This window comes from Corvus hawaiiensis, chromosome 8 (assembly GCF_020740725.1).
Source record: "Corvus hawaiiensis isolate bCorHaw1 chromosome 8, bCorHaw1.pri.cur, whole genome shotgun sequence".
Classification (NCBI taxonomy): Eukaryota; Metazoa; Chordata; class Aves; order Passeriformes; family Corvidae; genus Corvus; species Corvus hawaiiensis.
The window spans coordinates 20,690,530-20,712,502 of record NC_063220.1 but is presented as its reverse complement, the minus strand read 5'-3'; the positions used below and the strand labels follow the sequence as shown (position 1 = coordinate 20,712,502).

At 39.5% G+C, this 21,973-nt stretch overlaps 1 protein-coding gene across 2 annotated transcripts in view; it reads left to right on the top strand.

The window, feature by feature from the left end:
* SORBS1 (sorbin and SH3 domain containing 1) overlaps positions 1-21,973 on the top strand; it is a 167,002-nt gene that overhangs the window by 19,271 nt on the left and 125,758 nt on the right. The window contains exons 1-2 of one of the 2 annotated variants that reach the window (XM_048311185.1): positions 15,473-15,679; positions 21,143-21,201. The gene's annotated coding sequence lies outside the window, so the exon portion shown is untranslated. Of the gene's footprint in view, positions 1-15,472; positions 15,680-21,142; positions 21,202-21,973 lie in introns of those variants that run through there. The other variant, XM_048311184.1, reaches the window with a different exon arrangement.

Sequence of the window (21,973 nt, the reverse complement as noted above, 5' to 3'; positions counted from 1 at the left end):
GCTACACTGTTCTGCAATTCTGCTCAGCATTGTTTCAGGGAAAAAACAGGAATTTTGAGGTGCAGGCTGGGTTATGTGTTTTTTAAACATTTTATTTAAAACTACATCTTGAAATCACTGTATTCTCAGTTTAGCTACTGAAGAATGAAACCCTTCTGTGCCTAGAACAGACTCCGTTAAAAAAATTACATCTCCAGTTGGTGTTAATCAACATTGCCTTTAACAGAACCAAGCCATTTTTAAACCATTGCAGGCACTGATTCCAGATTTTGCATTTCAGCCTTCAGAAAAGCATTAATTTCTCTTGTTAGAGCACAGTGACAGGAGGGTGAAGAAGATCCACTGGTTCTACAGTGGAATCAAACCCCTTTTTTCCAGCTTTCATCTTTTGGACTATATCGTGGCAGTTCTGCAAGAATCTGATGTAAGGATATGGCACAGAACTGTGCTACTCTGGGAATGGCGGCTGGGTGTTTGCTCCCAGGACAGCTTCCCAAAGGGAAGGATCCCCAGAGGGTCGTAAGGAAATGATATATGTTTGACTATATCTATATTTTGGCACTATTCTATGCTTAAGTAATAACTTTGGGTCTTTTTCTGTTTTAGGCACCATCTGGTGTTTGTTTAGAATCCTCCCTAGTAATAATTGATATGATGTGATCATTTAACTTAGAGAAAATGTTATACAAGTGGTGTTTATATATATTAATACTAGATAGAATTAGAAATCGTAGTCTTTTATGCCATTCAATACTCCTTTGAAAGTGAAGAATCTGTAAGTAGCAAATGGTTACGCTAATAAGGCTGCCCAGTTTCCTCCATTTATATTCTGTAAAGTCCTTTATTCTTCTTCCAGGGGATTTGTCTCTGGAATTAAAGGGTAAATTGTACCTCTGACAAGACATGCAGCCTTTGTGTTGAGATTACTGACTGCTGACATCCATTGTTATAATCTTTATACTTTAAGTGACCTGGAGTCAGATTTTCAAGGTATTTATTTGCTTAAGAGCCATTAGACTCTAAATGAGATTTCAGAATTGCCTAAGTAAATTAGAATCCTAATTCACACTGTAGATCTTATTAGGAGACTTCATGTATCTCCAGGTGCCTAAACACCTTTGTATAGCTGCCGGCTGGATACTGGGACCTAGCCTGGAAGCATCCCTCAAGGCCACAAAACAATAGCCAAAGCACAACAGTTTTTGGCAGACTTTTGAAATTAGTAATTCGATTCAAATTACTGAAGAAGAGGTGAAAGGCTTTGAATTTGTTACTGATGTTTGTTTTTCAAAGTACTATGAGTCACCAGTTTGAGTGAGCCCATGTTTCAGTGCTGGGCTGGAGTGGATGTGGGCTGATAGGACACATATGTAGCCTGTGCCACTTCCAGCACCAGCTGGGCTCAGTCTGGAGCCATTTCACACTTCTTCTGTTGATATGAATAAAGGCTTACAAGAGACATTAGCAACTGTCAGAGAAATCCATGCTTGATATCTCATCAGCTTGAACCTTAGTATCTCCTCAAAATACTGCCATTCCTTGGATTACTTTTGTTCAGCTTGGAATTCTTGCAAGTTTGTTTTTGGGCACATGTTCAATAGACAGTCCTTTAGGAACTTCTGTTTGTTTCCAATGAAATTTCTTGAAAAAATTTTTAAATTATTCTTTAAACTTACTACTTAGCTTCATCTTTCTCCTAGCAGAGAAATGAGGAAACATGCAAAAACTGCAGAATTGGGTCCTGTAAGTACTCAGTAGGTCTTCAAAAATTCAACTGTGCAGCACTGTGATTTTTAGGCATTTTGATATTTAGATCTTTGGAGATATTTAGTTATATGATGATTATCGATTTTATATATATCAGAGAATTGGCATGAAGTTCTTAACAGTCAGTTGAGAAGGTTCTTGCTCAAGGGAGAAGTTTGTTTTCAAGCATGTGGCTAAATTCAGCTAACTTTTAAGTTCATATGTCCTTGACTTTGGTGTTGTGTCCACTTGTATCAGAATTAAAATTTGTACGGGTTATGTGCGTTGAGAATCTTATGACCTGTTGGGATATCACTTTGGGCTATATTCAAATACCAGTGGTAGGTATGCAATATAGATGTTATGTTTACTCTCATCCATTGGTGGTGTAAGGAGCCAGGCTTTTCTTGAATTTTAGGTAGTCTAAAGTGCTTATTGTGATCTTGAACTAAACTGCACGATAGTCACAACACCAGAGTTGGGCAGTGTGAGCAATGCCATTTATCTCAAGGCTGCTGAACAAGTTTGAGAGAGACTGATCTGTCTCTGATTCATCTGTTGACCATTCAACAAGGTTGTTTAAAGTGAGCAGTGAATTCCAAGGGGAAAGTTTTGGATGGTCTATCTGGGTCTTACATCTTCTAGCATCACACAGTGGCCATTTTTTCATTCTCTCTTAAGACTTCTATGAGGATTAATGCAGAACGATTCCTCAGAAACACTGTTGAGAGGAATTTTTCTTTCTTTACTTCTAAATGTCAAATATTTGGTTTTCTCTGTAACCCTTGGAAATTATTACATTGTCAAATACACCTGGAATTTACTGGATGCTGAAGTACTCCTATCATTAAAAGTGGTAAAAGTAGAGAAGTCAAGAGAAATCAGAGAAACCTTTATTGACATACAACAATGTCGTGGTAGAGTAGCTTTCAGTAGTAAAGGGTGGCTCTATATACCTCAGGCTGGACCACATGGTAGAGCTTTTTGTATTTGTTGCATTCTTAGGGCTGATGGAGAAAGTCTTTTAATCTGAAGCAGCAGAGGTTCATATTTCTAAGTTAAAGTGTTTTGTCTGGGAATTATAGTCCTAGCTCATTCCTTTCTTAGGACAAAGGAGGATAATGGGTAGCAAAACACAACAGAGTGTTACCGGTTAGGCACATTGGTGTTGAGAGAAGCACACCATGTCATAAAATTTAAGCCCCAAATTCCAAAGAGCTATTTTGTCTCAAAAGCTAAGTTTGAAATGTCAAGACAAATTCCCTTGTTTATTTTACTGAGAATTTCACAGGTGCTGAAAGGCATGAGATTCTTAGTAGCAGTTGGGTTCCCAAATATCTTGGACCTCTCTGAATATCCTGAGTAGAAAAAGTCAATAACACTTTTCTGAGAATGTACCACATGGAGAGGACAAAACACCTGTTTTTGAGCAGTGGTTAGCAAAGGCTGTAAATACAGGTGGGAAAATATTACTGTATTCATAGTTGTAATGGTATGCTGCTGTCACTTGAAAATGCTGAAGCTCTGTAGTGAGCTATTAAATGGAAGTCTCTTAATATCCCCTTTAAAGTTTTTCATTCCAGGTTCTTGAATATGTCTGCCGCCTTTTTTGCTACAATAGGCAGTTTTGTTTTGTGCTGGCTTGCACGCCAAGTACAGTTAGTTAATGAATATTTAATTTCCATTTATGCAGAGACTCTTGTTATGTAGGAAAATATATTGTACAAGAAAAGCTTCAGACCCATTCTCACACTAGAAATGAAAGTCAATATTTATTGTAAGCCTGCTTCTGGAAGTTTTGCAGTTTATTCTAGTTTAAGTAATCTTTGAAATGGTTAGATGTGGAAGCTCCATGTTTACTGGGTTTTTATTGTGACTGTTATAAGACAAAGTGGTGATAGATTATGGAGCATGCTAAATGGGGAAGGAACCAACATAATGGAAAGGGTTGTGATGACTGGTTCCTAGGCTTTAAGTCTTTGAGACAGTGGTTATAGGGGCTATAATAGATTCCAGCTTTCATTACTTCCTAGAGACATGTGGAGGCAGGAGATGAACCAAGTATTAAAGGCTTAGAAATAAATACGAGCAGACATAAAGATTGTGTAGTATCTTATGCAAGTACAGGTGGATGAAGGGTAAATAAACTCAAACCATTAGAAATATGGAAGTATATCTTTAATGCCTAAGCCCTCAAATGAATGTGTCCTTCAAGATGGTTTCTGTTTTGTATGAACGAAAGGTTGTGCTGTGGTGTTACTAGTTCAGTTCACTGTGTATCAGGCATCAGGTTGCTTGTTGGTAGGGATCTTGAATTAGTCCAAAGTCCTCACAAATAAGATATGCAACGCTCAGACAAAGAAAGTATTTCGGTAAATGACACTGCAGCTTGAGAACAGAGTAACTCCTGTGTGTGTCTGCTAGGTTAGGTGATATGTCCAGTGTTGCGATCTGTCCATTTGATAGCATGCTTTGAGTGTTCTAAATGTTATGTTTATTTGCTTGACAGGCATTATGCTTTCCTATTGAAAGCTCAAATGATTCACTTGCAGAAGCAATTCATCTATAATAATCTACCTTGAACATTTTTTTCATAAATAGGAACTAAAATGATTTGTTGGGGAATCAGAATGAAAAGCCTTTTAGATTTAAAACACTTAAACAAAAATAGCTTTTCCCACAAGATCCTTTGCAATGTCTTTCTCTTTTCAGCACTTTTTGTAGCACTATTCCCAGAGATTAACTCACTAACAAGAGACAGGGACTATAAGATAAGAGTCTAAAACCTGATCAGATACCTCAGTGTAAGCTGTGGGAAATGTGCGTATCATGGAAAAAACAGCTTTTAAAAAGAACACCACCACCAATAAAAAAAGCCCTATTGTTGTGAAGATCTGTGGATATTATTCTTTATGTAATGCCAAGAACAAGATCCAGACTCAGGAAGTGGTATTTAACTTTATTTGTTATCTTAAAGTCCATGATATCTTCTCTGTAGAGACAAAGTCAAAGGAAAAGAGGCTAATTTTCTCAGTAGCTTACAGACTTCCTCAAGACCTGTTTTCCCCAGGTCATTTAACTTAACTGCTCTATGACTGCTAGAACAGAAATGATAAACTGTCTTTTACTGCAGCCTGGATGTCTACAAAGAGTGGTGAGGATGAAAGGATGTTGTATCTCCTATATCCATATAGCTGCATTTGATGGATGTGGCACCTCATAGTTAGGAAGAGAGGAGACAATTATTTTATTACACTGTTTGTATTACAGTAGTGCTGGTAGGACACAGGACCACAGCCTCCATTTTTCAGGCTCTAAACAAAAGTAAATTTAGTTCCTGCCCCAAAAAGCTTACATTTCAAACACATGTTGTAGTGCAAAAACATTTTATCAGTGGTTAAATGAAAGTATCTTTTTTTTATCTGCCTCATTGAAGGATCACATAATGAAGTGTAAGCTTGAGAAGAAGTGGAGAGCAATTTTCACTTAGCCTAAAACAATGCTGTGCAATTCTTCCTTATGGCACTGCTGAGTGGTTTCTTGCACTCTCAAACTGTAGTAATGGCTGCTACTGAATGTCAGTTTTTCAGACCTCTTCCAATTCATTTATTCTCACTTTATTTGACATCTGCATCCTGGATCTAAGTTTATCTACATGTTAACTATCCACAGCAAAGGTGTTTTTTAAGTATAATATTGTATCAGTTCAGCAGTACTAACTCAGCAATGGAAGGTGGATGTATTGTGGGTTTGGGAAAAAAAAAAAAAGTAAGAAAAAACCTCAACCCCAAACCTCTTGAAACAACTTGATTTGAAAGTCTTTCCTCATTATGTTATGGTGGTTCAATTTACAATACACATGAGCATACATGTTACAGTGTGTGCAGAGCCACAGGACAGATAAAATTAGGAGTTGAAATATGGTTCTTCTTCTAGAATCAATCTTGCACTGCATTTTTCAGTGTCTCATTATGTATATATTTTAGTGACTTGTGCAAGTTATTCAAAAGCCTTCTTCCAAGGAAGCTGAACTCTGCTCGTCACCACAGGGTCCCCCAACTTTACTTTATGATGAGTATGGCCTCGGCATTGCAGCCTTCCACTCTCTTGCTGCCAGTAGTCTCTGTTTATTTGATGGTCTCTTCAGCTATAATTGAATTGATCATGTTGCAAAATGGAATCACCTTCTTTACATTTGAAGGCTGGTTCCAGGTGCCCATGTGGGTGTGATGATAAGGGTTTAGGAGGTGGTATGAACTGTAACTAAATTAGAAGCTCTGTTCCTGTGTTTCTTCATCTATAAAAATAGGAAACTTGTTATATGCTTTGATTCAGTCATAAAATGGAGCATGTGGGCGCAGTAGGAAAAGCTTTTATTTTCTTAGCTTCTGAACTAAAAAATGTTAAGCTTAACCTCTTTTTTATTGTTGTATTTCTTATTTAGCTTTAACATAGCATGGCAAAAACAGGAAACATCCACAGTAGTGGCTGGCCTAATCTACACTAGTGTTTCCCTTCCCTAAGGTGCTCTATTGCTCACAGTGATGATAGCTACTGGGGGGTTTAATTAGTGTCTAGTGTCCTGTCACTGTTACCGTGCCTGGATTTTTTTGGTAGTCCCAGCTACCAGTCCTTGATTGGGTGACTATGGGCACTAGGGTTAATAGGAATGTAGGCGTAGCTGGTCTGGGTCAAATCCCTCTATGCTTTAGTTTGTCAAAATTTCTGACAGCCTCCAGGATGTGAGAGAAAGGATATAGCAGTTAAAGGTGTCTTTCACTATCACAGACTAATTAGGGCTGTCCTAACTTCCTGCAGGAATATGTAGTGATACCCAGTAGTTACAGAAGATTGAAACCAGGCAGGAGTTATTAGGCTGTAGAGTAGAAAATGTACTTCTTTCTGCTCCTCTGTTCTTTAGCTCCTTCTATCTTAATGAGCTGTAATCTGTATGAAAAACAAAGCTGGGAGGGTTGGGGGGAGGGAAGAAAAAACATCCTCCATTTTCTTGAGCCTGTACACTTAGCCCCTAAAGGAAACTAGCAGTGTTTACTTTCTCACTGTGGAAGTGTGACTATATGGCAGCCCTGCTTTTTCAAATTTGAGAATTTTTCCTCCTTTTCTCCCTTCATTTTTGTTTTATTTCTCACTTGCATCACTGAGTCTGGTGTTATTTTGCCTGCATCTCTAAAGTGAAAACAGGCTTTGTGTTCATGAGCTTCTAATCGGAAGTGATGACAAGTCCTTGATTGGGGCACCATTGCCCTTGTCCTCATGAAATATTTTAGCCTTTTCTGATATCATTTGACATGCAACTGTAATAAAGGCCAGTTTCTGCCACTGAATATTGTAGAAGTTGATGCCTGTTATGTTTGTGCAGGAACACGCCACAGTGACATCTGTAATTGTGCTGAACATGGTTTCCTCCATTTTATGGGAATAAAATGATGCTTGTGCATTATTAAAAAGGCCTAACAAGATTTCTGGGGAGAGATGGAGAAATGCAGTATATAATAATATTTATGTAATTAATGCCCTGGGATTTGAATGAAAAATACTGCTATTTTGCAACCATAATTTTCTGTTTCTGGCAGCCTCAGAGTAACAAGGAAACTGTAAATTGCACTTTAATGTCCCTAAGCTGTCTCTGATAGGAAAGGTTGACAATTTTGGCTGTTTTGAAACAATGATTAGCTGGGATCTAATTATGATATTAGCATAGAATCATGTTCAAGTGTAATGTCATCAGTGTGTCCTTCTAAAGATGATGTGTGGCAAGAAACTTACTTTCTTTTCTCTCCTTTTTCATTTGAGGAAAGATGAAGGAGACTCAGAAAAGTAGCCTGAGGAGAAACAAAATATGTGTATTCCTCTGACTCCCCCCTGTGCCCCCGCCTATGACCCTGTCCAGGTCAGATAACAAGTCAGGTCCCAGGCACTCTGAATGGACTAACGTCTTGAGCTTTCACTGTACTTCTCAGTGTGGACTGCCAGGTTTTTTTGAGCTGTCTGTGGTTGTGGCTACACTGCTGTCCATAACTGAGCTAGCAAAGTGGTCAGTGTCCTATTCTTGATGATTGCAGCAAAGACTGAAGGGTACATGTACCTACAACTCCCTCTTCTTGACATTCAGAAATGTAATATACAAGCATGTTGTACTGATGGAGTTGTAGCCCTTCCTGAAAACCCTATCACTTTGTAGGGGACATCCTTTGTCCTTTCCATAATAGGGTTGAACTGATCATAGTACCCTTGACCTGACTTAGTTTACACTATTGTAAAACAACTGAACAAAGTTCAGACCGTCTGACCTCCAAACCCAACACCACCAAAAGTCTACGTTTCTGTGGTGCTCAAAGACTAGCAAAATAATCTTCATTCTGTAGCATGTCCCTGGTGCAGGACTCCCAGCCCTCTCCAGCAGCCTGAACATGATTTGTGTTCCTACTGTGCTCTTCTCCTGACAGCAGGGTTCATGTATGGGGAAACGAACATGAGCTGTAATGGTCTCTGTGATAGTAGCTAACAGTTTGCAGTTGTCTCCTAAGAGAGCCCTGTCCTTTGGCTTCCTTACAGAAAAGAGTATGGAAAGATGAGGGGAAGAGCTAGTTGTTGGTGACCTAGGTGGGTAGTCAGGGCTCTCTGGAAATGGGCTGTGTGGACTACAGGCTGATAGAGCCAGAGCAGCCAGCTTAGGAGAGTTGCTGTCAGGTAGGATGTAAGTTGTGGAGGTTTGTTTCAGTGGAGGATGGTATGAAATTGTAAGCAGGCTTGTCTAGAGAATCTTTACAGGTCTGAAGTTATGCCTTGTACACAGTGATTACTTTTGAAATGTTCTGTGCATTCCAGCTCAGGATATTTTTCCTTCAGACCATATTTTCAGGGGGATTGCATTCCATATAGTGATAATAGGCAGCCTAGGTCCTTTTGGTCCCAAGAGATTTTCTGGGAGAGTTTCTCAAGTGAATGATTTCCTGTCTCTTGCCCTGTTCTTCTCCGACAGAGAAGAAATTTAATGACCTCAAAGCTAATGCATTCCAGTGTCTCTGGATGGAGACAGCAACATTTTTGCCAATGCAGTTTTGGAGCATTATTCTCTCTTTCATTTCTAACATTTTTTTGGGATGCTTCTAACAGAAATCATGACCTTAGAAGCATCTGCTGGAAACTAGTCACTCCAGACACACTGGAGAGATGAATTTTGCTCTTCATGCCACAGGACCCTCCCTCTGTGAAGTTGGAGCAGTTTCCTATGTGTAAATAAATGGAGAGGATGTCATCCTCTGGCTTAATATGAACCTTTATCTGTCTTGTCTTAATCAGACCACTGAAATTCTTTTATTTATTAAACTGTCTCCTAATCAGTGGCTATTGTTATATGTCAAAAGATTGAGGAACAAGTTTTGCATGTCATTTCATATCTGAAACTTTCAAAAATTCTCTTATAGTGAAAAAAGTTTCATTTATTTCTTTACATTATTGTATTACTGTAGTTTTTTCTTCACAAATCTCTTGCTTATATAAACTTTCTCAGTTGATTATCGTAGTGTTGTGAATATAAGGACTAGATTATTCTGGTGTATAATTAATAGGATTTGTTTAAGTGACAAATAATTGACTCTGTACTGAGGTGGACAAAAGAAGGTGTCAGTTGTTGGCATTGGTGCATTTCCATTGCATAGGATAAAGAGTCAAATCTGCAAATGTGAAATCTAGATCATGCGGGCTGTACTCTTGTGGTACATTTGTATTGAAAATTGTGTTACCTGAAACAATTTAAGGAATTATAGAAATTACAACATTTCAGGTATTAATGATATTGCATCTAATTCTTAGTAATTCTTAATAATTAAATTGATGCACCTGGTGGATAGGTGACCTGCCTGATGGATGAGGGGGAAGGCTGTGGATGTTGTCTACTTGGACTTCAGCAAAGCCTTTGACACTGTCTCTTGGAAAAGCTGGCATCCCATGGCTTGAAGAGGTGCACCCTTTGCTGGATTAAGAACTGGCTGGATGGCTGGACCCAGAGAATCATGGTGAATGGTGCTGCATCCACTTGGCAACCAGTCACTAGTGGTGTCCCCCAGGGATCTGTGTTGGGCCTAGTTGTGTTTAATATCTTTAATATTAATGATCTGAATGAGGGGACTGAGTCAACTATTAGCAAATTTGCAGATGACACCAAGTTTCAAGGGGAGTGTTGATCTGCTGAAGGGTAGGAGGGCTCTGCAGAGGGATAGATGGACAGGGCTGGATAGATGGACCTAATTCAATGATATGAGGTTTAACAAGACCAGGTGCTGGGTCTTGCACTTCGGCCACAAAAACCCCCTGCAGCACTACAGGCTGGGGACAGAGTGGCTGGACATGGCCAGGCAGAAAGGGACCTGGGGGTTCTGGTCGACAGGTGACTGAATATAAGTGAGCTGTGTGCCCACATGGCCAAGAAGGCCAATGGCATCCTGGCCTGGATCAGGAATAGTGTGGCCAGAAGGACCAGGGAGGTGATTGTTCCCCTGTACTCAGCACTGGTGAGGTCCTACCTTGAGTGTTGTGTCCAGTTCTGGGCCCCTCTGTTTAGGAAGGATGTTGAGATGCTGGAGCGAGTCCAGAATCCACCACCATAAGGCTGGTGAAGGGTCTGGAACACAAGTCCTGTGAGGAGTGGCTGAGGGAGCTGGGGTTGTTTAGCCTGGAGAAAAGAAGGCTCAGGGGAGACCTTATCACTCTCTACAACTCCTTGAAAGGAGGCTGTAGCCAGGTGGGGGTCAGTCTCTTCTCCCAGGCAAACAGTGACAGGACAAGAGGACACAGCCTTAAGCTGCTCCAGGGGAGGGTTATTCTGGACGTTAGGAAGAATTTCTTCACAGAAAGAGTGATTGGGCATTGGAATGGGCTGCCCAGGGAGGCGGTGGAGTCACCATCCCTGGAGGTGTTTAAGAAAAGACTGGATGTGGCACTCAGTGCTATGGTCTAGTTGGCAAGGTGGTATTAGGTCATAGGTTGGACTTGATGATCTCAGAGGTCTTTTCCAACCTAGCTGATTTTGTGTAATTGTGCTACTGTAAGTTTAGAGCCATACTATTTAGAGGGAAGGTACTGGATGCACTATAATGAAGATTTAGTTTCATTTATAATGAACACTATTAGAAGCTTGTGTGGAATCTATAGCTAAGAGATGTATTTGAAAGTTGAAATTCTTGTGTTGGCAAGTAAAAACAGAGGAGAAGTAAAACTATGTGTTAGTATTGGTATTAGAGTATTACACTATAAACTGGTATAAAGCCATTCACTTCAGAAGGTACTCTAACTGTACTTGTTGGGAATTCAGTCTTTTGAGCCTATATGTACTCCAATTAATGCTGTTAATATCATAATAAGTTATCTTAATTACTTCTGAAAATGTTCCCTTAGTTTTCCAGATAGTACCCTGGATATGATGGGAACTTCCCCAGTCAATTTTGCCTTCCATGGGCTGATAAGAATCTGTTTATTAAAGGTATTAAATCCTCTCTTTTTATATTCATGTTCTGCTTTGGCCTTGTTTATTCACAACTGAATGCCTCTGATTATTTTAGCTGTCATGTGCTCAGTATTTGATGCTTTGCGTAGTAGAACTGGAATAAACTGATGGTGCTGTAAGATGTTCAGTGTGTACTTAAGACAATGGCCACTTAGGTGTCTCATTTCCTTAGCAATATTTTAAAGATCAATCATAGAGAACAGTGTAAGCCAAGAAAAATACAGTTGACATAGATTAGAAATTAAGTATTTTTCTTCATGGTGTTTTGCTTGGACTCAGTATTTTGATAACTTGGTGCAGGCTGCACAACAACCAGAATGATTTCTTCACGTGACTGAAATTTGGATGAGCAGCAATAGAGCAATTCTTAAATATACAAGGCTAAATTTGTTGAGCCTGTTTCTTGGCCTGTGATGAGATTGCAGTAAACAGTCAGATGCTTAATACCAGTGGTAGAATTGCACATGCTTCCCTTGGGATTGGAGGGGTGGCCACTCATTTGATAAACCCCAGATAGAGGCAAAGGTATAGACTTCCAAGCAGCTGAAGCAATGGGCTCCTTTGTGTTAGGAAGATTACCAAGTTGCTGGTCTCTTTCTGAAATAATAGATTGGTATGTTTTGTTTGGTTTGGTTTTTTTCTGACAGCCAATCAATCAGTCTTAACTGAGTAGCTGTGAATGAATGAGTCATGGGATCAACTAAACCTGAAGATGAGCATTTAGACTGTAGTTTGTGGTTTTGTTTGATTGCTTAGTAATACAGCAGGGAAGGACTGGGGTAATTTTCATTTTACCTGTTGTGGGTTTGACTGGGGTTTGGAGAGAGACAGCCTGTCATGTACGTGCTGGCTGTTTATTATCTGAACGCTGTGCATTTAAACCCTGGATGGACGAGATATCTGGGAGGGAGGACTCTGAAGCTCACTGAGGCTGGATTGCCTGTATGCAAATTAAGACAAATCCTTAGCAAGGTTGCCTAGTCACTGCACAGACCTTTGCCAGGCCATGTTTCTCAACAGTTATGCCTCAGCTGAGTAAATACACCCTTCGAACAAGGACCAGATTTGACAACTGAAATAGTGTTTGTCATGCTTTCAGGCTCAAGCACAAACCAAAGCCCTAAAACATGCATCTGAGATGTCATCAGTCAGTCTTGTTTCCCAAATGAATGGGGTTTGTGTTCTGTGCTGTTGCAGCTCTTCAATCCTCTGTATCTCCTTTGTTCCATGTACATTTTTTGTTACCTTCTTGGACCTTTTTTCTTATTGCTTAGTCTTTTATACATCAGGATGAAGAGAATATTAAATTCTGGCACTCCGATGTGGTGTCATTTTCATCTTTACATGAAGTCTTTGCATGAGATTATTCAATTATTTGTATTGTGATAGTGTCTTAAACTTGTCTCAGTCCTGAATCAAGATCTGCATGGATTTTCACAAATGCGAAAGTGTGTATTGCCAATTAGAAAAAAACCCCTTACACCTACTTCGGCCTATCTTGCTTTTCATGTAGAATGAATATGAAATTCATATAGATATGGTATAGTTCCATTGGTTTTGAAAGTAGATAATAGTGCATCTGAGAGTCAGAGCAGGCATAAGGTCTGTCTGCTTCACTAAGTTATTCAATATTGCAGCTGGAGATGGGGAGGCCATATGCAGTGTGCTGTCCCTGCATGACACAAAAGATTTCATTTGGCTGGGGCTGCCTCAAGCTGTCACAGGTGTTCTTCTTTAATTTACAATAGCTCCATTAAAATATAAATGACTGCATTTATTACATCAGCTCTTTTTCCATCTTTGGAATACCCCAGCTAAAGTTACATTACACATAACAAATGTTCTTGCTCCCTTGAGAATTAGTTTAATTACTGATGTAGGTGGGTAAAAGATCTATTGCGTCTGAGATGTTAATTTTATCATGCTTTAATTAAGAGGTCAAGTGTGAAAGGCTGCAGAATACCTCCCACTTAAAGATGCTGAATAGAATGGTGGGGGTAGAAGGAACTGATATGATGAGGCTCTTACGGTCTGTAGGAGTATAAACTTTCCCTGTGCATCTCATTACATTGAGGCAGGCTTCTGGAAATACATGCCAATTTCTATTTGCTCATTGTGTTTTCTACCATTAAAGGCGTTTTCTGTCAGAGTCCTTGAAGCTCCAAAACAGCTAGTCTCTCCTTTCTAAGGTGATGGTCACTCCTTCGTCCCTCACCACCAGTTTCCATTGGAAATGTCAGGACTGTGTTCTCTTGTCCAGTGTGTTTAAAGATGGGACTGCAAGTATCCTATGCCCCTTGTGCTCTGGCACAAGAGGGGATGTGGGGCATGTGTTCACCGGAGGACCTCAGGTGCTACCAGCTCTGAACATGCAGTTGTTTCTTGCTTATGTCTCACTGTGAGCATGGATAGATTCCATTTGGCATTTGGTTTGAAAGTCTTGTTTCTAGCTAACTCCAAAAACAAGGAAATGGACTTGGAAAGCATTCAGGGAAAAAGTGGGCAGGCAGAAGGGAGTGTCTCGTAACAAGATTAGAGAGAACTAGACAATAAGAACACTCTTCCAGCAGGGCACCTGGGACATTCTCCACTGAGCTTATGTTTGCCCCACCAGCTGGAGCAGCAATGGCATAGATAAGAGCAGTTGTTTACTGGTTAATATTTGAAGATTTTCTTGAGAGTGACTTACTGCACTTTCAGAAAGACTAAGTGACCAAGTGAAGCAGTACTGTTGCTCTCTGAGCAGCTTTAAATATGCCAGTTAATGATTTTTATTATTAAAAATAATATTTTTCATTGCTTACTGTCTATATGAATTGCTGATTCATGGAGATGTTTTGTGATGTGTGATACAGAAAGTATCTTTTCAGAAAATTTCTCCTTTTTCTTGGATTTTTTGCTGTTGTTTTTTCTTTTCTGTGGTGGCCACTTTTCTTTCTTTTAAAGGATAGTAAGAGTCCAGCTATGCCACTGACTTCCTCTGGTGTAATACTGGAAAAACACAGAGTTAAATATTAACGTCCACTACTGAATGTTCCCACTGAAAAAATCAGGAACATTTCCAAGCAGTGAAAGCAGACTTTCCTTTCCTGTAGTCCAGTTTCGCTGCTTAACTTTTAAAACTACAGCTTGCTTGGTAATTGTAAATAGTTAAAAACTGGAAATTGGGAATCCTCTGTTTCTCAAGTGCTCTCACCCAGGCTGCTTGTCGGTTCCAGGTGATAGGGGAAGAATCTCATGCAGTGAATTAGTGCTGAAATGTGTAGTAAGTTTTTCTAAGATAAGAGACTGATTTTTTTTTTTTCTCCTTCCCTTTGTACTTTGTCTTGCAAATAGAAGTTCCATTCTTGCTCTTTTGGTCAGAAATGTCATTTTAATAAATGTTGCAGTTTGATATTGAGGATACAGTAACTCCTTAAGGCATAAAGTGTATTTAGAATTGGGGTTTCTCTTGGGTTACGAATACACATAGCTGCCTCAGTTTGTACTAGCTGAGGACCTGATCAGCTAAGGCCACAAATGCAGCATTTCCTTCTGCTGACTTGAAATGTCACCACCAGTCTCTGCTGAGATAAAAAATGTGCACAAAGGAAATAGTTTTAAGGAAGATGAGGATTCTTTCACTTTCAAGAGTCCGATGTATTTAGAACATGTTTATTCTGTCTTGCTGGTTGTGTCAGGTGTCAAGACTTCTGCCTCAGGGCACTGGGAATCCCTGCTCAAAGTGTTCTCAAGGTGTTAAAGGTCTAATCTTTGTAGAGAGCTCAGGTATCAGCTGTGGTAAAGCAGAAGCAGTAAAACCTAGAAAGGGCTAGATTGGTTAACGTAATGTTTGTAGGGTGGTATTGCTGAAGCTTCTCTCTGTATATGTAAAAATTATGCTTGATGATACAGACTTAATCCTTCAGAAGTAAAATAATGCTTTTTGTTTTAAGTCTGATTCACTTCCATTTGCGCAATAGCATCCCAAAGCAAGAGCGGTCTTGGCATTTGCATGAGGCACGTGCTTCTGCCCACCAACAGCCAGTAAGATAAGTCAATAAAAATAAGCCATGCAAGGCATGAATTGCTTCGAGATGGAAGAGACCTATTAGGCTATCTAGCCCTCCTGTGTGCCAGTGAGGAATTGCTTCAACTGGATTTGCTTTAAAGGACAGGTGAATAGCTGAGTAAAACACGGGATCACATTTTCTGTATGATATGGCTTTTATGCTTCTGGCTTTACATGTACATCTAGCTTTGAACCTCATAAGCAGCAATATTCCAGAGAATTTTTTTCCAGGCTCTTTTATTTAAAGCATAACAGTGGTCTGAACAGAAACTGTTCTGATTGCACAGATGTGCAATTTTGCTTTGTGGAGTGATTTTTACCTCATCAAAGGAGAACAAGAAGAAAGGCAAAAATCTGTGAGTATGGCTATCTATGCATGTGTGTATTTGACAGAGCAAGAGGTCTATCCGTGTTAGATCAATTGTGAGAATAAATTCTACTACTCTGCCTGGCCATGGGAGGGTATTTTACAAAGACTACCCATTGGGAAGAGAACAAAGGCCTCGCTGTGTTGTGGCTGTGTGTGACACACTGGTAACGCTAAAGCCAGCTCCCATTTCCTATTAAAGTAGTGTCTCGCATGTTCATGAAACACAGGCAGTGATGCAGCGTGATTCAGCTCATTAGGAGCTGATGCATCTAGTTCTGACACAGAGAGAGAAAGTCTCTCTCTGTGGTCAAAAAGGCAGAAAAATGTGTTGGTGCTGGTGTTCTAAGCAGCTTCATCTGGTGATTGGACAGGGAATTGCAGGCACATTTGTTTCACTGCTTTAATTTTTTGCATTATTCCTCTTTTGTCTGTTATCGTTCTCTTCCCGGTATTTGAATAGAAAAAGAGCTCTGCGGTAAATTATGTCCATGCCCCACTTCTTTCCAGACCTGACATGTTTATATATACAAAGAATAATGGAGGAATTAAAGAGAGGACCAAAGAAGCTCAGGAATTCTTTCGTAAAGCTTGCCACATTTTTAATAAATGGGCATATAGCAGAGGGAGTGAAATCTGTTGCTCAATACCATAATAGGCAGTGCAATGCTTTTGCCTCTCTCTGTCGTCCTTAACAGATGAATTTATTTTTGGTAATGAGACATTTATCTCTTTTGCATCTATTAAAAGTCAGTTCCAGTGTCCAAAATCAGTTGGAAATAACATGAAGAAGTTTAATGGTGAAATGTGTTTCTTTTGGATGCTTGTCACAGCTCCATCAAATCCTGGGGATCCTTTTTCACTTTGTTTTGGTGTATTTTTGCCTTGCTACAGTGTGCATTTCCAGATGATTTAGCTAGTTTTCTGAGAGCATCATATAATAGTGTGAATATTTAGATTGTGTAAAGAAGCTTAAAGAAATTACTTTTGGGACAATAATTAACATACCATCAGTTTAAAGAACTGTTTTTCAACACTTTTCTGTGTGTGGACCCTTTAGGAGTTTTTGTTAGTGGCTGATCCCTCCCCACCTGACTTTGAAAACTGTCTATTGAAAGCAGACTTGCTTTTCTTCATGGTCATCCTTGAAGCAGTCCACAAAAAAACACATATAAATAGCAGCCTAGCTGCACTCCCCTGGTGCCATAGAGAAGGAGTCCACACAGAAGTAATTGTGGTAAAATAATGCTATTAGTCAAAAAATATGGGCTCTGCATGTATTTCTAGTCCTGACACAATTCAGTTAAGAAAGTATTTTCACAATTGTGGACTGAGTAATTAATGTCATACTTGTGCAGGTCAACAAGCAGACCACTTTGCTTTATCTGTCCGTAGAGAAGCTTGTGTGGGTGCTAGATGGATGGAATGGGGCTTTTGCAGGCATTTTTTAAAATACCATGGGATTTATTAGATGCCTTTCAATGGATTTTCAAACTATTGTACAGCATTCTGCAGGTGGAATGTAATTTTCTTAGCGAGATTTGAAGTGCTTGACAACTGGTGAAAAAACAACTCCCTCCTTTTAGGTTTGCAAGTATGATTCCTTTAAGGGAGCTGTCTGGTGCCTTTATGCACCTCCATTTTGTTAGCTATAAAATGTTAGCATTTTGTTAATATAAAAGAGGGGAAATGGCCAGGATATCAGAAAGGCTTGCTGATGGGAATTGACCCTGAAGCTTATTCCAAGAAGTTTATTTTCAGAAAGTGTTGATTATTCCTACTTTGAGAACCCTTTAAAGTATTTATGATTCATACCAGACACTCCTTTCAGTCTTAATTGACACCCATCTCATAAAGGCGACATAAGACTAAATACATTGATGCAAGGAATGTTTTGACTTTTCAGCTGATAAAGTGCTAGTTATAAGAACCACAACCCATCTAGTAACAGAACTACAGATAATAAACATTGAAAGGTTACTATTCCAGAGGAGTTATGTCATCTAGCTCCATGGATGAAACATCTTTTCCATGGAAGAAATTGCATCCTACATGGAAGGGATTCTCTTCTGTACTGTACAAATCCTACAATTGTCTTTACCTACCCATTTCCTTTCACTCTTCCGTTCTTGCACAGAAGTTATTCTCCTCATTTGGCTCCTGCTGTACTATAAACAATGCTATCCTTTCTTCCCCCTATCGTCCTACACCCACTTTTGAACAACTATGGTTGCTAGGATTACAGTCCTCATAAGGCTGGGGGCGGGGGGGAAGTGTCCCTTCAGCTTCCTTTAGGGATCTTCTCTTGTTCTCTGCATTACATAAGTAATTTTTTCCAAAGGCATGTTCGTGCTTGTTTTAAGACTTTTCAACAGCAACACTACTGCTGTTGTGCTCCTTGATGCTCTTCCTAGCTTTTTGTTTAAAAAGGCATTGTGTTGCAGTGGGGATAGGGAGGGACCCCAACAGCATTGAAAGTTAGTGATTAAGTTGGGGAAAATTATTTATTCTCATTGTATACTGTGAGTAAAATCTTCAGTACTTTGCACAGGGACTGCTTTGTGATTAAAAGGGACAAGTGCTCCAAAATGGCAGAGGCAGTGACACGGCTCTATTCCATCTCCTTCCTCCCTTCTCCCTGGCACTCAGGTTTTACAGATGTGTCACGTATACTGCGGAACCGGGCACGTGTCTTTCACAGGCAGTGTGTGGAAAATGACAGCCATCACATTGTTTCAAGTGGCACAGCAGTCATCCTTTGATGCGCCAGACTACTTTTTGCAGGCAAGAATTGGCACTGTGTTAGTCTCCTGTGGGTAGATGGATGGATATACATGCCCTTTGTTTTCTAATTAGTGTGTGCTTCTGTATAGTGTGAGCACTGGAGGAGGGGGTTGTTTGGTGTTTTTTTGTTTGTTTTAAATGTGGATCATGTTTGGCAGTATGTTTGAACTATGGAGTTCAGCTCCAGAAAGTTCTAGTGATTATTCCAGGGCTCTCACAATTTCTTATTCAGCTTTGTCAGATACATTCTCTTTGCCAGGTCTTCTAACTGGTTTATGCTTGAATACTTAACAGGTATCGTCTGTACTTAACAGAATTATCTTCTGAGAGGTTGAACGGTGCACAAGGGAGAAGTGAAAAGCTCACAGTGAACAGTAATTAGGAACTACAGCAAAGGGTGGTTTGGTAGTTATGAATGAGATTTCTGCATGAGATGCAGAGAAGGTTGCCCAGAATATCTCCTCCTACCTCCAGCAACTTCCAGTACTGTATCATCTTTAGTGATGGTATTTAGGATATGTATTTTTGCTGCTTCTATGTGGATATCCAAACATTTCACATTTCTAAGTAATTTAGAAAATTTGCTTGAGCCCCATTTTGCATACTCCTTAACTTAAAAGTTAATAATTCAGATACTTTACTCTCATCTTGCTCAAACTGTTTGGAAGCTGCATGGTTGCCACCTAACCAAAAAGACTATTGCATTTGCCAGAAAGGAAATATCTGCATATTTTGCTCTCACCAGATCCTTTTTCAGGGAGCGGGTGGCATCCTGGATACTGTTTCTTCAAGCTGTAAATCAGTTTAAAAGCAGAATTTCATTTTGCTGTTGCTGCCTTTCCGGCTGTTTGGAATGTAGCTGCAATGTGTGTCTGATCTTCAGGAAGCATGTGTTACTGATTGAATTTAATTGGACTTTCAAAGAATTTCTCCTCCATTGCAAACCAATGGAAAGAACAGTCCTTTGCCGCTCTGAATTAACATTAGATAAGAATGGTTCATGTCAGAGTTACTTATCTATGGCAACACCTACTATTGCTGCTATTCATAATAATGTTTGCTCCAGTATACTTAGGCTTTTGGCTGTTTTGTGGTGCATGGAAAATCCATGACTTTCCTTGAGCAATTCCTGCTGGAATTGGTATATGTGTCTTACTTACTCTTCTTGGCCTTTGACTCTACATTCTAGCAAAAACCATCCAGGACTTTATTTTTTGAAGAGGCTTGAATTTTTTTGTCTTGCTTTGTTTCTATTTCCAGAGCCATTTATTTGTGTGGCTGAAGGTAGGGCATGACTTGAGTTTAAAAGCTTTTGTGCAGGTAAACAACCTGTCACATTATAGGCGACCTGTGGTCAGCATTTGCCCCTCATAAATACAGGGTAAGGGGAAAACTGTGTTTTCCATAACAGCACTAGCATTAGAGCATAAGATAGGCATTGGATAGGTCTGATCCAGAGTAAGGATCAGAGCAAGGATCAGAAACTGAGGACAGAGTGATGAGGTGTTCCTAGCCCCAGTCCTTACTTCTGGGCGCCAGTAGGCAGTGAGGCATGTTGCTTTCTGAGAGGAAGGAAGAGATAGGAAAGTTGAAGAGCATTTTACTCCCCATAGCAACATTGTGACAGGGAGGGAAAAATTCTTCACTGGCTGGAGTACCAATAAGAATATATCAACACATGCATAAGTCTTGTGATTGAAAAAAGGATCAGTAGGTTAGAAAATCTTAGAATCTTAGAATGGTTTGGTTGGAAGGGACCTTGAAGTTCGCCTAGTTCTGAACCCCACACCATGGGCAGGGACACCTTCCACTGGACCAGTGGCACACCCACTGTATCCCTACATTTAGGTATCTACAGGCTGTGTTTTGGCGAGGAAGAACACACCTGACTAAATAGTAATGGCCAAAGTTCTGAAGCAGATTTCTTTGTATATGAGAACTTTTGTATATGTATTTCTTTGTATATGAGAACTGTAGTCCTGCCTCTCACATAACTTTGAATTAAACACAGCATAGTAAAAGTAATGTTAGAACATTCATATACATCAATCAAGCTGTCATTTATGTGGCAAGCTAGGAGAATGTAGCTATTTGCAAACTTCTGTGGTATTTTTAGAAAGTTTAGCACACTCTTGAAAAAAATTCAAATATGATGAGTAGAAGTTACTCTGCATAAGTTGCATGCAGAGTGTTTTCATGTTTGTCTCTATTTTAACCTGTTACGGAATCTAGTATTTTCTTGAGACCAAGTGAGTCTGTGTTGGATGTATTAGATCAAAACATATTCCTGTCTCCAAATGCTAACAGCAGCACAGTCAGTCCTCTGGATTTCAGCAGCTAAAGTAGGTGTTGCAGAAATTTGGCACTGCTTCTCTTCACAGAATGATAAACACACATGATGTTGCCTTGGATTTCATATAGACATGGAGGCTCTTGTCTTATTAAAGCTGATTCATAGACAAATGGTGACTCTTAGCTTTAAGAGATAACAAGGCTAGTTGAACTGGATGGGCTAGAAATAATTATCACATTTTCTTGGTTACCCTAGGGTGGTGGTTTCTTTTATTTTAAACTGAGAGAGCATTTTATTGTTCTTTTTTTTTTTCCCCAACAGCTGCATTAGATTATTGTATTCTGTAACACTTACTGGTTTTTCTTTCTTTTCCAGGAGGAGTCCAGAACATACCTGTAGAGCTGCAGCTTCTCTTTCTCCGAGCTCTGCCAAAGGTATATTAATGTGTGTTACACACTGTTATTCTCCTCTGTGTTCATCTAAGTTGCACTATGGAAATTTCCAGAAAAGGGACATTCAAATCTATTGGCAGGAGATGACTACTTCCTTGATTTTTGAATGCAGTATTTCAAACACAATACAAAAGTCTTCTCTAGAGAGTTGCACTGAATCAGAACTAATTTTGAGAATTCAGGTTAATACATACAACAGTGACCATCCCTCTTGTACACTGTTGCAAGTGCTGTTGAAGTTTAGGCTGCCTGATAATAGCTAATACATGTTTCAGATGCTGAAGAACAAGAACAGAGCTATTTAGTAGCAGGTGTACACTGGTTTCAAAGTGTCTGTTAATTAATGATTCCCCGTATTATACTCTAACTCCTGAGCAAAAAACGTGGCATAAGGGAGGCACTGTCTCCTTCCCTTGCCAAGTCTGGGAGTCTTCCTCTCTCTCTGTAAGAATGTCTGGATTTCAAGCTGGGCACTGAATCAAGACTATACTGTTCCTCCTCAGTAGCTTGGTACCTGAAGGAGTTTTACCAGGAGAACTGCCTGACACAGAGAAAGTGGTTTCAGCAGATATGTAACGTTTTGACCTAAAAATAGGATAAACATGGTAAATAAGAACATGATGTTCAAAGGTTCAAAGCTGTCTTTGCTGTCTAGTTGGTTGTATAACTTGGAAGAATTGAAATAGCTTTGTGGTGATAATTATTAACATATGATTGCAGAGTTAAGAGTAAAGAATAGTGTTTTTCTATAAAT